This window comes from Pelobates fuscus, chromosome 8, assembly GCF_036172605.1.
Source record: "Pelobates fuscus isolate aPelFus1 chromosome 8, aPelFus1.pri, whole genome shotgun sequence".
Lineage (NCBI taxonomy): Eukaryota > Metazoa > Chordata > Amphibia > Anura > Pelobatidae > Pelobates > Pelobates fuscus.
The window spans coordinates 144,245,673-144,259,788 of NC_086324.1; the positions used below are offsets into that span (position 1 = coordinate 144,245,673).

General features: G+C 37.2%; 1 protein-coding gene across 1 annotated transcript in view; it reads left to right on the forward strand.

Moving 5' to 3' along the window:
* The window catches only part of FAM20C (FAM20C golgi associated secretory pathway kinase), a 152,908-nt gene that overhangs the window by 76,369 nt on the left and 62,423 nt on the right, over positions 1-14,116 (forward strand). The window lies entirely within an intron of this gene.

Below are 14,116 nucleotides of genomic sequence, written 5' to 3' on the forward strand. Positions count from 1 at the left end.
ACGACAAAGGGCTCTGGGTGTGAGAAATCTCTCTGTATGGACAATTATTTTCTAATCGTTTAGTATTTTTAATATAGTTTAAATATGTATGTAATTAATTGATTATTATTGCTAGAAGATTAATTATACGATCAGCTTCAATGCCCCCCTCAAATAATTTCTAATTTTCTCCGTTAATTATAAAACCAGTTTAAAAGATGAGATGTCAGCATTATGACATGACTATGCTAAAATGTGGGATAATATTAATGTTGTGATATTAGAAATATCTAAATAAACAGCTAAGACGTTTCATGAGCACACTACATATATGCAGGCCATTTGCATGTCTATTGGTTTAAACGTCATTCTTATTTTCTGTTGGTTTTTTTCACACCCTTTCAGTGTTTGTTTGTTTTTGTTTTTATTTGATTAAACACTTTCTACTTTAATGCGGATTCCTGTGTGTTTGTAGGGTATTCAATATCATCCTTTAGTCTAGTCATAAAACCTCACATAACCATAATACTCCAAGACTTGTTATTGCTACTGTGCTCTCTCTGTGTTTATTCCAAGATTATCTCTTGCTTCTCTCTCCTGTGGGTACTGTAACCCACCCCCCTGGTGCTATCAGCCAATGATGGCCACTGGGTAGAAGCAATAGCATGTCTCCACTCATGGGCAGCTGGTTCTGCTGCTGGAATGGCTACTCAATGGAAATTGCTTCCTAAAGGACACTAGCGATGCCTAGATGCTCTCAAGTAAGTCTTTCTAAATACCTATTAATAGGGGCCTGCAGAACTGAATCCTTTTAGAGAATTAACTATTTTTCCATTATTTCTTTTTGCTTACTGCTATTCCCTCCAGAAAAAGAACTGCAAATATTTTTTTCCCCCATACAAAAATATGGTTGGGTGATGCCCCAAGTGGACGATTCTCCACTGGTATACATGATTCTCTGAATGGAAGCCCATATATTCTAACTAGACCTGTGCAGTTCATTTAATTCCGAATGTACATTGTAAGTTCTGAATTTCGGAAGTTCCGAAGTGCTTCAGATTTCTGAGAAGTGGCAAAACAAGTGGTCAGGGTAAGGGTTAGGGGGTAAGGGTTTAGAGTTAGGGGTTAGAGTTTAGGGTTAGGGTCCAAAGTTCCGAATTGGCGAAGTTCCAAATTGCTGAAGTGCCGAATTGCCGAAGTGCTGAACAGAACCGAATGCCATTGGTCCAAATTGCCGAAGCAGACAAATATTTTTACTATGCCCAAATTTCCGAACCAAATTTTTTGCCCATGCATATCCCTAATGCTAACTAATGATTGAAACGGTAGACGAATTCCATCCTGATAAAGTCCGGATACCTTGGAAATGCCAGGTTGGAGCACCTATATTTTTATCAGTAACTATCACAAAGCAAATGCTTGAAACATTTGATGTGATTTCAAGCTGGTAAGCTTACTAAAAAGAAATAACATAGTGGCTATATTTTTTTAACCCCTTAAGGACCAAACCTCTGGAATAAAATGGAATAATGACATGTCACACATGTCATGTGTCCTTAAGGGGTAAAACTACATTTTTTTTTAAAGTTAGTTAACAAGTAACTGTCAACTTTAGTGCATTTTGCAGACTTACTTTTCAGATGAGCTTTGACAAACCTTCTCAAATGTGTATAATATTTCCCTGTTTTAAAGAGAAATGTGTAAACCGAACATGTACAAACACTTAATAACTGCAAACAATGCACAACGTAAGCCTCACCATTTTTCCAAATTCAGTGGAACTTGTGTTTGAATATTCTTCTGGAGCTCCACTTTTTTGTGCCAAGAGAAAAACCAATTAACTTTACTCAGATGTGTATGTGTGAGTATGTAATGCTGGTTGGCAACTTGTTTTGTATCTCTGCTGTTCATTCTCACTCATCAAACATTCCTTTTTTTAAATATATACGACTCCCCCAATCTGAGTAGCAATGCTAAAATATTGGGAGGTTGCGAGCCGGACCACCTCTCTATCATGGTGATAACGGATACTGATACCAAACCACCAGGAGAGTTAGAAGAAATAAGCATAGAATGTTGTATTCTTTGTTAATTTTCCAAATTTTATTTGTGCCAAATGGATATTTCAAAGTGTTTCTAAAAAGAACACTGTCAGGCTTGTCTCTTCCAGCTAATTTAGTAGGAACGCAATGCGTAGATATGTGTGTTCTTGTGAACTTGCGTATAATATAATAAATAAAGAGGCTCCTAGACAGATTTTTCAATTATGTTACATATTCAAATGCAAACATCATCAACCGAAAACACCGTTCGTGTGCCATTGAATAGATTCCTCTTAGATATTACATTTCCGTTTGGTCACCTATATGTTAAAAAATGATGTAGTTGATTACAGCTTTAGCCTTAAACAAAACGCTAGTTGAATGTCAACATCAGTTTGAAAAGGTGAATGAGAACTCAAGTTTTGATTCACCACATTCACCAAAATCAGATATGGTTTTGTATTTATCCATAAAATATGAAAAAAAATTCTCACGTCCCTTATCTTACAACAATGCTTCATGTATTAAAAGGGGATTGCTGGACTGTTAGTGTTCTCAAAGTGGACATTACCAAAATTGTAAAAACCAAAAAATTCAGAACTTAAAACTCTGCCGATATGTTGTGTTAACATATATTAAAATGGTTAAGACGTTGCTTTGCTAGAGGACTAGTACCATCTACCATTGCCATGTAGCAGTACTCAGTATCTTCATGTCAGTAATGTGTATCTTCTTAATGGGATTGGGACAGTCCATCCATTCTGAATTTAAAAAGTAGTTTTTTCATATCATTTAACTATTTTTTCGATAGCAAGGAGTTAATGCCTACCTTTGAGTAATTTTGGTATCTGTAGCATATTTTTTATTTGTTTTTTTATTTCTTTATTTTAGATTTCACTGTTTTTCTGTATGGTTCTTGTTGTTTTTGCCATTTATTAAGTGACAGATTTCTGTAATATGATGAGGCTTATAGATAAGGCAAGTAACCATCACATTTCTTACTTTTGTTCTGCCTTTAGTGTTGATGTAAGTTGAAAAAATGTATCTCTGTGATTACCACCCTTTTTACAATCCGCTATCCAAGACCTGTTCCACAGAAGGAGAAACAGTGATATATCTGGTGAAAGATAACTTATATCATCTGTGGTAACCTGATATAGTGTTCTTTTTGCAGTTAGTCCACTTGTACTGATGGATGTTTTTACACTTATATACGTTTTTCCAAATGTTAATAAAACAGGCTACTGTAGAAGCAGTTACATTGGTTTAGTTAATCTAGGCATTAGATGCTCACTTGAAGTTGTACAACTAATTGAGCTGATTGAACTTGTTCTATGGACAGAATGTAAAGAGATTGTACTGCTTCACATGGGCTATTTCCCTTCTATTAAGTGTATGTTTCACAGAATAGATTATTTATTTAGTAAGATTGTGGCTAGATTATAATAAAACTATGCGTGAATGTCTAATACTTACTTCACGTTATCCGTTAATATAGGATGTATGAAGTGTACAATCTCGCTTCCATCTTGCAGTGATACAAAATGTATTAATAATGATTAATAATGCACCCAACTAGTGTAGTTATGCTGTGAGACAGACAAGATCGTCATTGTACACAAGTAGAGATCACTTTTATTGCATTTATGTAGGCGTTGGTGAGACAGTTAGGCGCTCTGATAAATCCAGGATGTTATTAATGTTCTGTAAATATTGGTTTGGTCTTTGCTTGCAGTACGTAATTGAATTCATATAGAAAATGTTTTATAGATATATTACTGGGTTTTTTGTAGACAAGATGAATTATTGCTAGCTCTCTGTCCCCATTGTCTTGTTCAAGGCTTTGGAGAGGCTTGTGCTATACATCCTCTGGGCTTCCAGACATGAGTAACTGTAAGATTTGTCCAGTAGTGTATGACTTTTGAGCCCTGATCTAGTTGGACCTGGTTGTCACTCTTTGGTCTTCAGAAGTCACAAAGCGTACATTTGAGGAATGTCGATGACCAGTCTGACTTCCCCTGCCTCTCGCTGGAGAAAGGAAAAATATGGATGCCTGGTCTATCTAAAATTGCTTTCATCTTACATTTGAACACCAGAAAATGCTGAATGCATTCAGATACAATAACCGTGTAACTCTTTTAAAGGTTCTGATATTCTGAGGAGAGAAACAAACCACAGAGAACAATTTGACAATCATTAGTAGCAGCAGTAGAGCTAATGGATCATTCTGTTTTATAAATTCCAAACGGCTACAAATAAGAACAGTCAAAAGATTAAAGATGTTTAACTCCAATCTCAAGTCTCAGGGTGAAAGACGTATTCTCAAGGTCATGTAATCTTCAGTTTGCCCCATCATTTACGATGCTGGATAGCATACACTATGTTAAGGCCACTGAAAAAAATCTGTAATGCAGTTATCCTACTGTACACTGGTTTAATGATACTTAAATAACCCAAAATTAGGGTTTATGGAAAAATTGAATACCTAGCTATCTGTGTCTGAAGACACAACAACCCTAAACAGTTGTTTCAGCCTTCTTTGGGCTCCATCAGTGGGATGTAGTTAATACCCCTCTAAGCATAGAGAGCAAGAGGTCTATATGTGAATTGACCCTTTCACTTAGGGATAGGCATAGGCCATAGGCATATATGCCGAAAACAGTGTTTACTAAAACGCTAACAACAGACAAACGGACAAACTATATACTCCAGCCTTATAAATGGTGTTACTTAAATATCATGGAGTATATCGTGCGGGTGACATAATACTTTAAAGCCATTGCATGTTAGATTGTTTTCAGAATAATTTAATTATTGTAATTGCCATTATTAGATAGCTTCTTTGTAGTGAGAGTTTAAATACCGTAGTTGTTACTTTTAATGTAATTTAAATTCAGTAAGAATCCTGGCTATTTCTTTTTTTCCATGCTATCTCTGTATTGATATGTAAGATTCATTGGTTGTCTCTCCACATGCAGTGCTGAAATTCTAAAGGACTCTCTATTTTTTTGTTCATCTGGTACAAAGGAAATACTCTGTTAGTGACCTGCTGCAGAATAATATAGAGATAACTCCATCCTTCGATGTGTCATCCATTCTTCTTTGGCAATATTAAACACCATGTGCAGTAAACAGGAAACAGACTTCTCCGAGATCAGACGATATTTCGAAGGCCAAGTCTTCCACCTGTTAAAGTCCTATGTTTTTTTTAAGACTTAAGGCCAAATGTCTATTTTCCCAGTACAGACGATACCATTTTCAACTAGTTAATATCACATGCTAGATATTCTCACTTTTTGCCTAAAGCTCTCTTTGTTCATTTAACTGAAGGGTTTAAACGGATATTATATTTCCTTAATGTTTCTAAAACACTCATAAATGTTCCTCAGACGTTTCTCAGAGCAGTTTGGTATTGTAAAAATGCAATTAATCCTGTAACATTTTATCTAAAATAGTTTTATTTGCCAAGTACTTTTCTGTTCATGGACTATCAACTCAGATTTCAAGATTAAGACAAGGAGTAGTCTTTATTGCTGAATGGACAGCATTCCAGAGAATCAAGACTCTCACAGCAACATAAAAGCTAAAATAACCCACTCCACAATCAAATCTGGTCTTATGTGTTTTGTGCTACAAGACTTAGGATCATTGCCATCTACACATTCCCACTTTTATAGGCGTCAATTCCTGGTGGTCAAGAAAAAGTATTACATATCAGTAAATTTTGAAGTACAGTAAAAAAAACAGAAACAAAAAACAACAAACCCTATATATTATGGAGACGATGATAACATCATAAAAGTTAAATTTCCCATGTTTGGCTAACTTTTGACTCTCCCAAAATTAACAGTTGGCAGATTCAAGTGTTTGTATCAGCAAACAGTTACGTATACTGGTCCATACGTAGTACAGCAGTTCAAGCAACTTGATTTGGATATCTGGGTTTTGTTATGATGATCATATAGACTACCAATATAGCCCGCATCACTTTACAAATCTTACAATCGGATATAGGACAGCAAATAAGAGAGAAACAATTTAAAGAGAATAGAAACAAGTCAGGTGGAATTTTTTTTACTCTAGAGCAGTTGTTTTTAACTTTTGAGTTGGGTTCCAAAAATTGTACCCCATGTCAATATAGTAGGCTCCAAATGTTTTGAAACATTTATTTTAATATATATGTTATAACCAATGAACAATAGTTTGTTGAGCTAATTTTATAATTGTTGAATGGGTTGCTAAGCTAATACCATGCACACATTTGCGTTCTGGACAAAAAAAATGGTGAGGGTCATTGAGGGTTGACATCAGAACCACTGCATGCATGAGCTACTACTAATATTAATTCCTTGACACCATAACCACTACAGCCTGCTTTGACATTTACACTGGTTGTTTGTGCACGTCGGTACTTCTAATCTTCTGAGAAGTGATGCTGTTAGCCAGCGAACCATTTTTAAATAGGGAGTGTAGTGGTTATAAGGCTTAGACTATTCCATTAAAAAATTGCACAGTTTTGTGTAAGATAAAAAAATAGCTGTACATCTAAAATAAGGAATTAATATCATTTTTTACGTATGGTTGTTTAGATACAATATAACACAATTCAGCGCGGGTTTTATAATGAAGTATAGTGTTTAATAAAGAAGATATATTTGTATAAATAGTGTATGGCTATTTATGCTCAGCGCATATCCCACTGGATATTAAGAATAATATAAGGTTATTGTATTATTCCTTATTTTCTTTTTTACATTCTTTCAACAAGATCAATATTTTTGAAATTGCGACATCTCAATACATGTAGGAATCGTTCTTTCTTAGTGCCTCCGTTTTTTCTTTATTGTCTATGACCACCTCTTATTTCATTTTTAAGTTGCTCTTGTATTTGTGAATTATTCATTTTAATTAAGATGATTTCATTGACCCTACAATTCATTGAATGTCTCACTCTCATTTTTTTTTTTTTTTTTTTTTTAAAGCAAGCATTTAGAACAAATACATGGGACACACTGCAGTCTACGGGCATGCACTAAGTCATATTTACCAGACCGAGGGAGACTGACTGTTATTTTGTCTTTCTTCCATTTGCGAATAATCGCACCAACTGGTGTCACCTTCTCACCAAGCTGCTTGGCGGTAGTCTTGTAGCCCATTCCAGCCTTGTGTAGGTCTACAATCTTGTCCTTGACATCCTTGGACAGCTTTTTGGTCTTGACCTTGGTGGAGTGTTTGGAATCTGATTGATTGATTGCTTCTGTGGACAGAAGATATCTCGATATTGAGGCATCCTGCAATACCTCTCCTCTGACTGCCGGGCCGCTGAGTGATCGCTCCCCAGGAAAGATCACTTCCAGGTTGCCCCACATGGCGCCCGGCAGTGTAGCAGAGCATCTGAAGCCATCGGGTAGGCTTCCAATGCTCTGCCTGTGTGCTGAGTGCCTTCAGGGGTCATGGCACTCAGTGTACTGTGGTAGTTAAATTCCTGTCTTGTGCTAGTTAAAAACTTGTCTTGAGTTAATTACATCCAGTCTCCTGAATTATAATTTCTAAGTGTTCAGCCAAGTGATTATATAAATCTTTTCAGGCGGCTCGGATAGTCTCTGAGTTGTCAGGATTGCAAACGGTTACTTAGGTTCCTAATGTACATCCCTTGTCACTCTTCATCAGTGTATGACAACTAGTGAAAAAAAAAAACATGACAACTATTACATTGTTGAAATTCAATACTTGTCATGCACATTTTTTGTTTGAGTTACTTAAGGGGTTAAACCCTTTAGGACCGCGGATGTACTAGGTATATATTTGAGTATATGACTGACTGCTGGGGGAAGACTTCTTGTATGCTGCATTCTAGCTGGAGAATATTCGTCGTTATACCAGAACTGCAAGCTATAATCACTAAGCTCTTAGCAGTTCAGGAGGAACCGACTATGAATGGGTATCTGATATACCAGCATTCATAACACTGGCATATGGGCAGGGTTCATCTGGCAGATCAGCTGCTGCAGTCCTACTTAACTATACGGAAGACAAGGGCCTCGTACAAAAAATTTGCAATTTACTTAATGCAGATTGCAACCCACAACGCTTGTTGTTCAAAAAAGAAAACCCCGGAATGAAACTGACTTTTTTACAGTTTCAGCTCCAGATCATTTAGTGGATTTTGTGCTCCCCGGGCGGTGATGGGAGAGAGCAGAGTTGGGGCTATGCTCTTTATTTTTAAAATTCCCCCTACTGCGGCAAAGGAGAATCCTCAAAAAAGATGCAGAGTCTGTTTCAAGAGGGGACAGAGAAAGGACACCGTATTTTACTGTCCTGATGGCCCTGGACAGCCTAGACTCTGCAGTGGGGACTGCTTCAAGCCACATCATCACACAGTGGTCCGTTTTTTACATTTGCTGCTCAGTTTTTTTTTGGTTACGTTTACTGTTCCTGAGTTTGTTTTTTTTACTTTTACTGTGCCAGGCTATTTTTATGATCAATTTCAACCTATGCATGGGGGCATGAGTGTATATGGGAGGCCTTGCATAAAACAACCTGGCTCCCCTAAACCACACACAAATGTGTGTGTGTAAAAATTAAAATCGAAAATTACCACCACACATTTTCTCCAATTTTTTGGCTACAACGGTGGCATCAAAGGCATCAAAACAGTTCATATAAAATACATTGGGTGTCAACTTTTCAAATATATGCACTTTCATGGCAAGAAAATAAATTGGAATATTTAAAAAAGGCCCCCCAAAAAGAAGATAGGCAAAGAAGAAATGTCAAATTTAAAAAAAAAACACATGTAAGAAGTTAGGCATTGAACCCCCCAAACAACCTAACAAACCTATGCATGGGTGGTATCACTGTACTCAGGAGATGTTGCTGAACACATATTGGGATGTTACCTTTGTCAGTAACACATAACAGGAACTGAGAATCCATGCCTAAAATACAAAGTGTACGAAAAATAACACAAATAAATGACTAACCAAATGCTTTCACAAAGACAGGTGGTAGAATTAGTGCATGGAAAGTGTTAAAATACCACCATTTGAAATACCGTAGGGAGTATTCTTTTCAAAAATATATGGTTTGATAGGGGTAAATTACATTGGCTGGCTTCAAAAATGTCCAAAATATGTCATGGGTACATGATGACCAGATGAGAAAATTCCATGTTGGAAAACTGGAATGCGCACCCTCCAAATAAGATCTTTTAGCCCCCAGAGAACCCGCCACACCTGTACATGATTGGTATCACTGTATTCAGGAGATGTTGCTGAACACATATTAAGGTGTTCTTTGGCAGTAACCAAGTTCTCAGTACATGTATTCTTAAATTGCTATGTGTGTCAAAAACATCACCAATAATTATGATTCTGTTTTTTTTTTTTTTTTGGCATAGATTGGTGGTACAATGGATGCATGAAAAGTGTCAAAATACCCCAAGTTGAATACCTTAGGTTGTCTTCTTTTAAAAAAAATATATACATGTGAAGGGTTATTCAGGTATTCCTGACAGATATCAGTGTTACAATGTAACTTTTATTAATTTTGAAGAAAAACAAAATGGTTTGGAAATAGCAAAGTGCTACTTGTACTTATTACCCTATAACTTGCAAAAAAAAAGCTAAGAACATGTTAACATTGGGTATTTCTATACTCAGGACAAAACTTAGAAACTATTTAGCACGTGTGTTTGGCGGTTGTAGATGAGTAACAGATTTTGGGGGTCAAAGTAAAAAAATTTTTTTTTTTTTAAATGTTTTCTTCATATGTTTTTAATTTATAGTAAATTATATAATATGATTAAATTAATGGCATCTTTAGAAATACCATTTAATGGTGAGAAAAACTGTATATAATATGTGTGCGTACAGTAAATGAGTAAGAGGAAAATTAAAGCTAAATACAAACCCTGCAGAAATGTAAAAACAGCCCTGGTCTTTAACGGTAAGAACATTGAAAAACGGTCTGGTCACTAAGGGGTTAATATTGCCGAGATAAAGTGAAAATTCCTAAAAATGCAAATTAGTTTAGGACGAAAGTTGCCCTCCCATCCAGGAGACAAAATAACTTAATAGCAGTGTTGTGTTGTATATATCTGGCTGCTAACTCTTTTGTGTTCCCTAAACTGTTGAACAATATACCTAAGGATGATACTTTTCTCATACCTCTGCTCTTGTCATTCCTAATGACGGAAGGCCTTGCATGATTATATAAAGCAGCGGGGCATAGGTGGAGATTTTCCAGAGCACCCCATGTGACCAAATACAGCACTGCAAGTAAAATAAAAAAATCCATAAATAGTCCAAATATTTCAAATTGCAACAGAGCTAGAATGCATTGCCTTTGTTGTTACTTTTTTTTTTTATTTGCTATATGCTACTTTATTATGGGTATAGTGGTTACTTTGCAGTAACAACAAATGGTAACATTTTCCATGTGCATACATTCATATAAGCTTTAGCTATCCCCAGTAGGAATAAGTAGCACAGAACAGCGCTTTTCTGTTCCATAAAAAAATAAAAATATGAAAAGAGCCCAATAAGATGAGTAATGGTCGCTGCACCTTTTATTGTCTAAATGATATGAAAGTGCTTAAGCATGACTGTTTTTGTTCCATACAAGGCTCAGATTTCTGTAAGAAATAAACTAAACATTACTTTTCCACCTCGTGGGCGCCTAATATTTATTAAAGACAGGAATACTAAGTGCGAAGTGTATTTGTCTTGATAATGTTCTCAAACTGTAAAATGCCTCATTGCATTGAAACAAAGTAGAGAAACAAAGGCTGCTTAAGGAAATGAGATCAGCAGCAACATCATTTCAATAAGACAGCAGAATATTCTCAGACCAACGCAGGCGGGAGATGCAGAGAAATTAATTTAATTATGAGGTGTAAATTCTTTAGTTGAATACTTAACATACTACCCCGCAATGAGCAAAGATGCCCAAAATATGTGTTTTTAACTAAAGTAATATCAGGTGATCTAAATTAGCGTATAATAAAAGCGTCATAGCTCAGTTGTGTTACCGTGCCTACTATTATATTTTTTAATTTCCATCCTTTTGATGAATTCTATAGTTATCACTACAAGGTAAGAGTGAATTGTGGCTGATAACGTCTTCTATTTTTGACCTTAAAAGGCCATGTGAGTTATGGGATTTCAGTTCACCTTAATGCCAGTTTATCAACTTTCCTTGACATGCCGTTAAAGGGAAGGTTTGTTATGGGCCATGATAATGAGTCCACAGATACCTGCATCGCCAAAGTTAGCCAACAATGCCCTATGTCGAGAACATGTTTAAAACATACACAGGTTGTTATTGGATTAAACATTCAAAATATTATATGATATAACCCTATGTTGTGGGTATGGTACCAGGAGTTCTTGGGTGATGTGTGCCAATAATTTGTCAAAACCGTTTGAAATGGTTTAACACTTGCCGTGCTGTGTCTGGTGTTCATGGTCCTCTGGTCTGATTTGATCTGATAAAGCAAAAGTTCATATTTGCATTATCATACCAAGTCATACCCAGTTTAAACAGTATGAATTAGCTGAGAGAGTCGGAAGAGCAGTACGAACAGCTCCTTTTCAGTCCAGACTAGGAGGATCACAGATAACTGACACAGCAAGGTGTAATGGTTTGATAGATCACTGCTGGATAATGCCTGGAAACTCCTGACATCATAACTGTATTGGTTAGGGTGCCTAGAGTGTCCCTTTATCATACTTCCATACTTTCATGGTTGGCATGGGGCACACTGCACATGACCTCATACCTTAGATATGCCATCACATACATCTTGGGCTTAGGCATCCCTTTAAATTTGCCGTATGCACATATAGCACTGGAAAACATATTGTAATTCGCATGACATGCTAGGTGTGCAGGGCTCAAGTCCTGCAGGAGCGCGTGGGAACGGCGTTCCTGCACTTTTTTTTACAGCAGGAACGCTGTCATGGGGGGGGCAAAAGAGGTGGCCTGATGGCCACCTGATGGACCCCCCCGGTGGGCGCCTGTCTCCATATCAGACGCGGCGAGGGGGCTGTGTTCTCTCTGCTTCCTCTCGCCGTGCGCCGTTTGCTGATGCCGGTAGCCGGAATATGACGTCATATTCCGGCTCCCAGCATCAGTAGACAGCCCGCCCGGCGAGAGGGAGCAGAGAGGACACAGCTCCTTCGCCGCGTCTGATAAGGAGACAGTCGCCCCACTAGACCCCAGGGACAGGTCCACGCTAGCTCTCTAGGTAGGGAGGCTGGGTGGACATTTTTTTTTATAAAAAAATAATAATTTGTGTGTGTCTGTGTATGTGTGTGTCTATGAGTGTGTGTGTGTGTCTGAGTATGTGTGTGGGTGTATGTGAGTGTGTGTCTGTGTGTGTGTGTGTGTGTGCACACGTATATGTGTGTGTGAGTGTATATATTTTTTTTTTGGGGGGGGGGGGGGGACTTGGGAGAGTTCCCACACTTTATTCCCCAGGACTTGACCCCTGTAGGTGTGACATGTAAATATGAAAAAAAAATATTGATAGATTTGATTTAAAAAAAAAAAAACACAGCCCAACTAACTTTTAGTTAATAGACACTGTAGGTACTGTAACTGCTTCATCTTATTATAGTGGTTATAGTGTCTGAAGTCCCATCCTTCCATTCGGACTGTAAACCATTTCAATGTTTTAATTTTGAATGCCACATGAGAATCCTCCAGCCCATCCCCTCTGTGCTGTTCTAATGAGAAAGCATTAGACTAAACAACAATGGCCAACCATTATTGGTCGAGCATGTCAGCTTATTGGAATGAATCAGTATGGCTAGAAGGAAGTGGATCTCGGCTTCAGCCACACCTTCCGTGTGGTCAGGGATGTGGGTGGCCAGGGACCCTCATTCAGTGTTAAACTGCTCAAAAATGGTTTAGCACTGAATGGTTCTACCATATTGGTCAATGTGATAATTGGCCAAAATGGTTATGCTGTCTACAATGTGTCCATTTAGTTTTTTGGGTTATGCTATAATCTCAGTATAGACACTTCAACTGTAATAATCACAGACAGGTATTAGGAAAGACATAACAAAATATATAAAAGGAAACAAATCGGTCAAGAGTAAAAATGTGTATGCAGAGCACATCTGCATTGAACTATAATAGTTAGAGCATTGTGAAAGTTATGTTCTTGATGCCCCAGGAAGAATTACACAAACAAGCCAAAGAAATAGGGGATTTTAAACCAGAGAAGAAAAGTTTGTCAGATCCAAAGTTAATGATGTATATAGTAGTGCACCCTGAGCTGCAGGCAGCTAATAGGAGAGTAAAATTTTGTGAGAATATACTGTTCCTGCAGTGATTTAATGATTGTCCCATATGTCAGTAATGCTGCAGCAAGGAACAATTACGCATTCTGCAGCTGGCTAAATTGTCAAAATTAAACAGAAGCTTTTAATTCAGAACATTTCCCTTAAAGAAAATGGGCATTGATCATTTTTTTCCCTTCGCATTGTCATTAGTGTCACCTTTTAACCATTATTTAGAGCATGCATGGTCTCTAATTGGCGGATTTCGAGATAAGGTTGCCCAATTAAGGTGAAGAATATTGCTGGCACTTTATTCTCAATAGGTACTCTTCGTTGACAGATCAATGCATCTTCCTATTAATTAATAAAAGATGGTTAACTGTTTGTAGTATTAAGGGTCTTGAAATGGATGTGATTGTGTAGAAGCTCACCGAGCCCTTGTGTAACATTTATAGCAGACGTACAGTTATATAGTACTTACTTACCTTTGCACCATATGTTCTTGCGGTGTTTGTGATCTCCTGGTTTAGATGGTTGTCCCATTTTTGAAAACTCAACAATCTTTGACTGTAATAGGCTATTCGCTGAATTCTGGATCTTTATTGGTCCATCAAGACTGGCTTGAGAACCATATTAGTAGGAGGTTTAACGATACCACACCATGCCATTTGGCACCTGTATTTCTTTACAAAGCAAAACATGTGATAAAGCAAAACAATGAGGGTCTTCTCTCTTACACTAGACCTCCTCTGATAAGGGGTTACACGGGGACAGATCCTCCATGATGAGCCTAACAGTGGTATT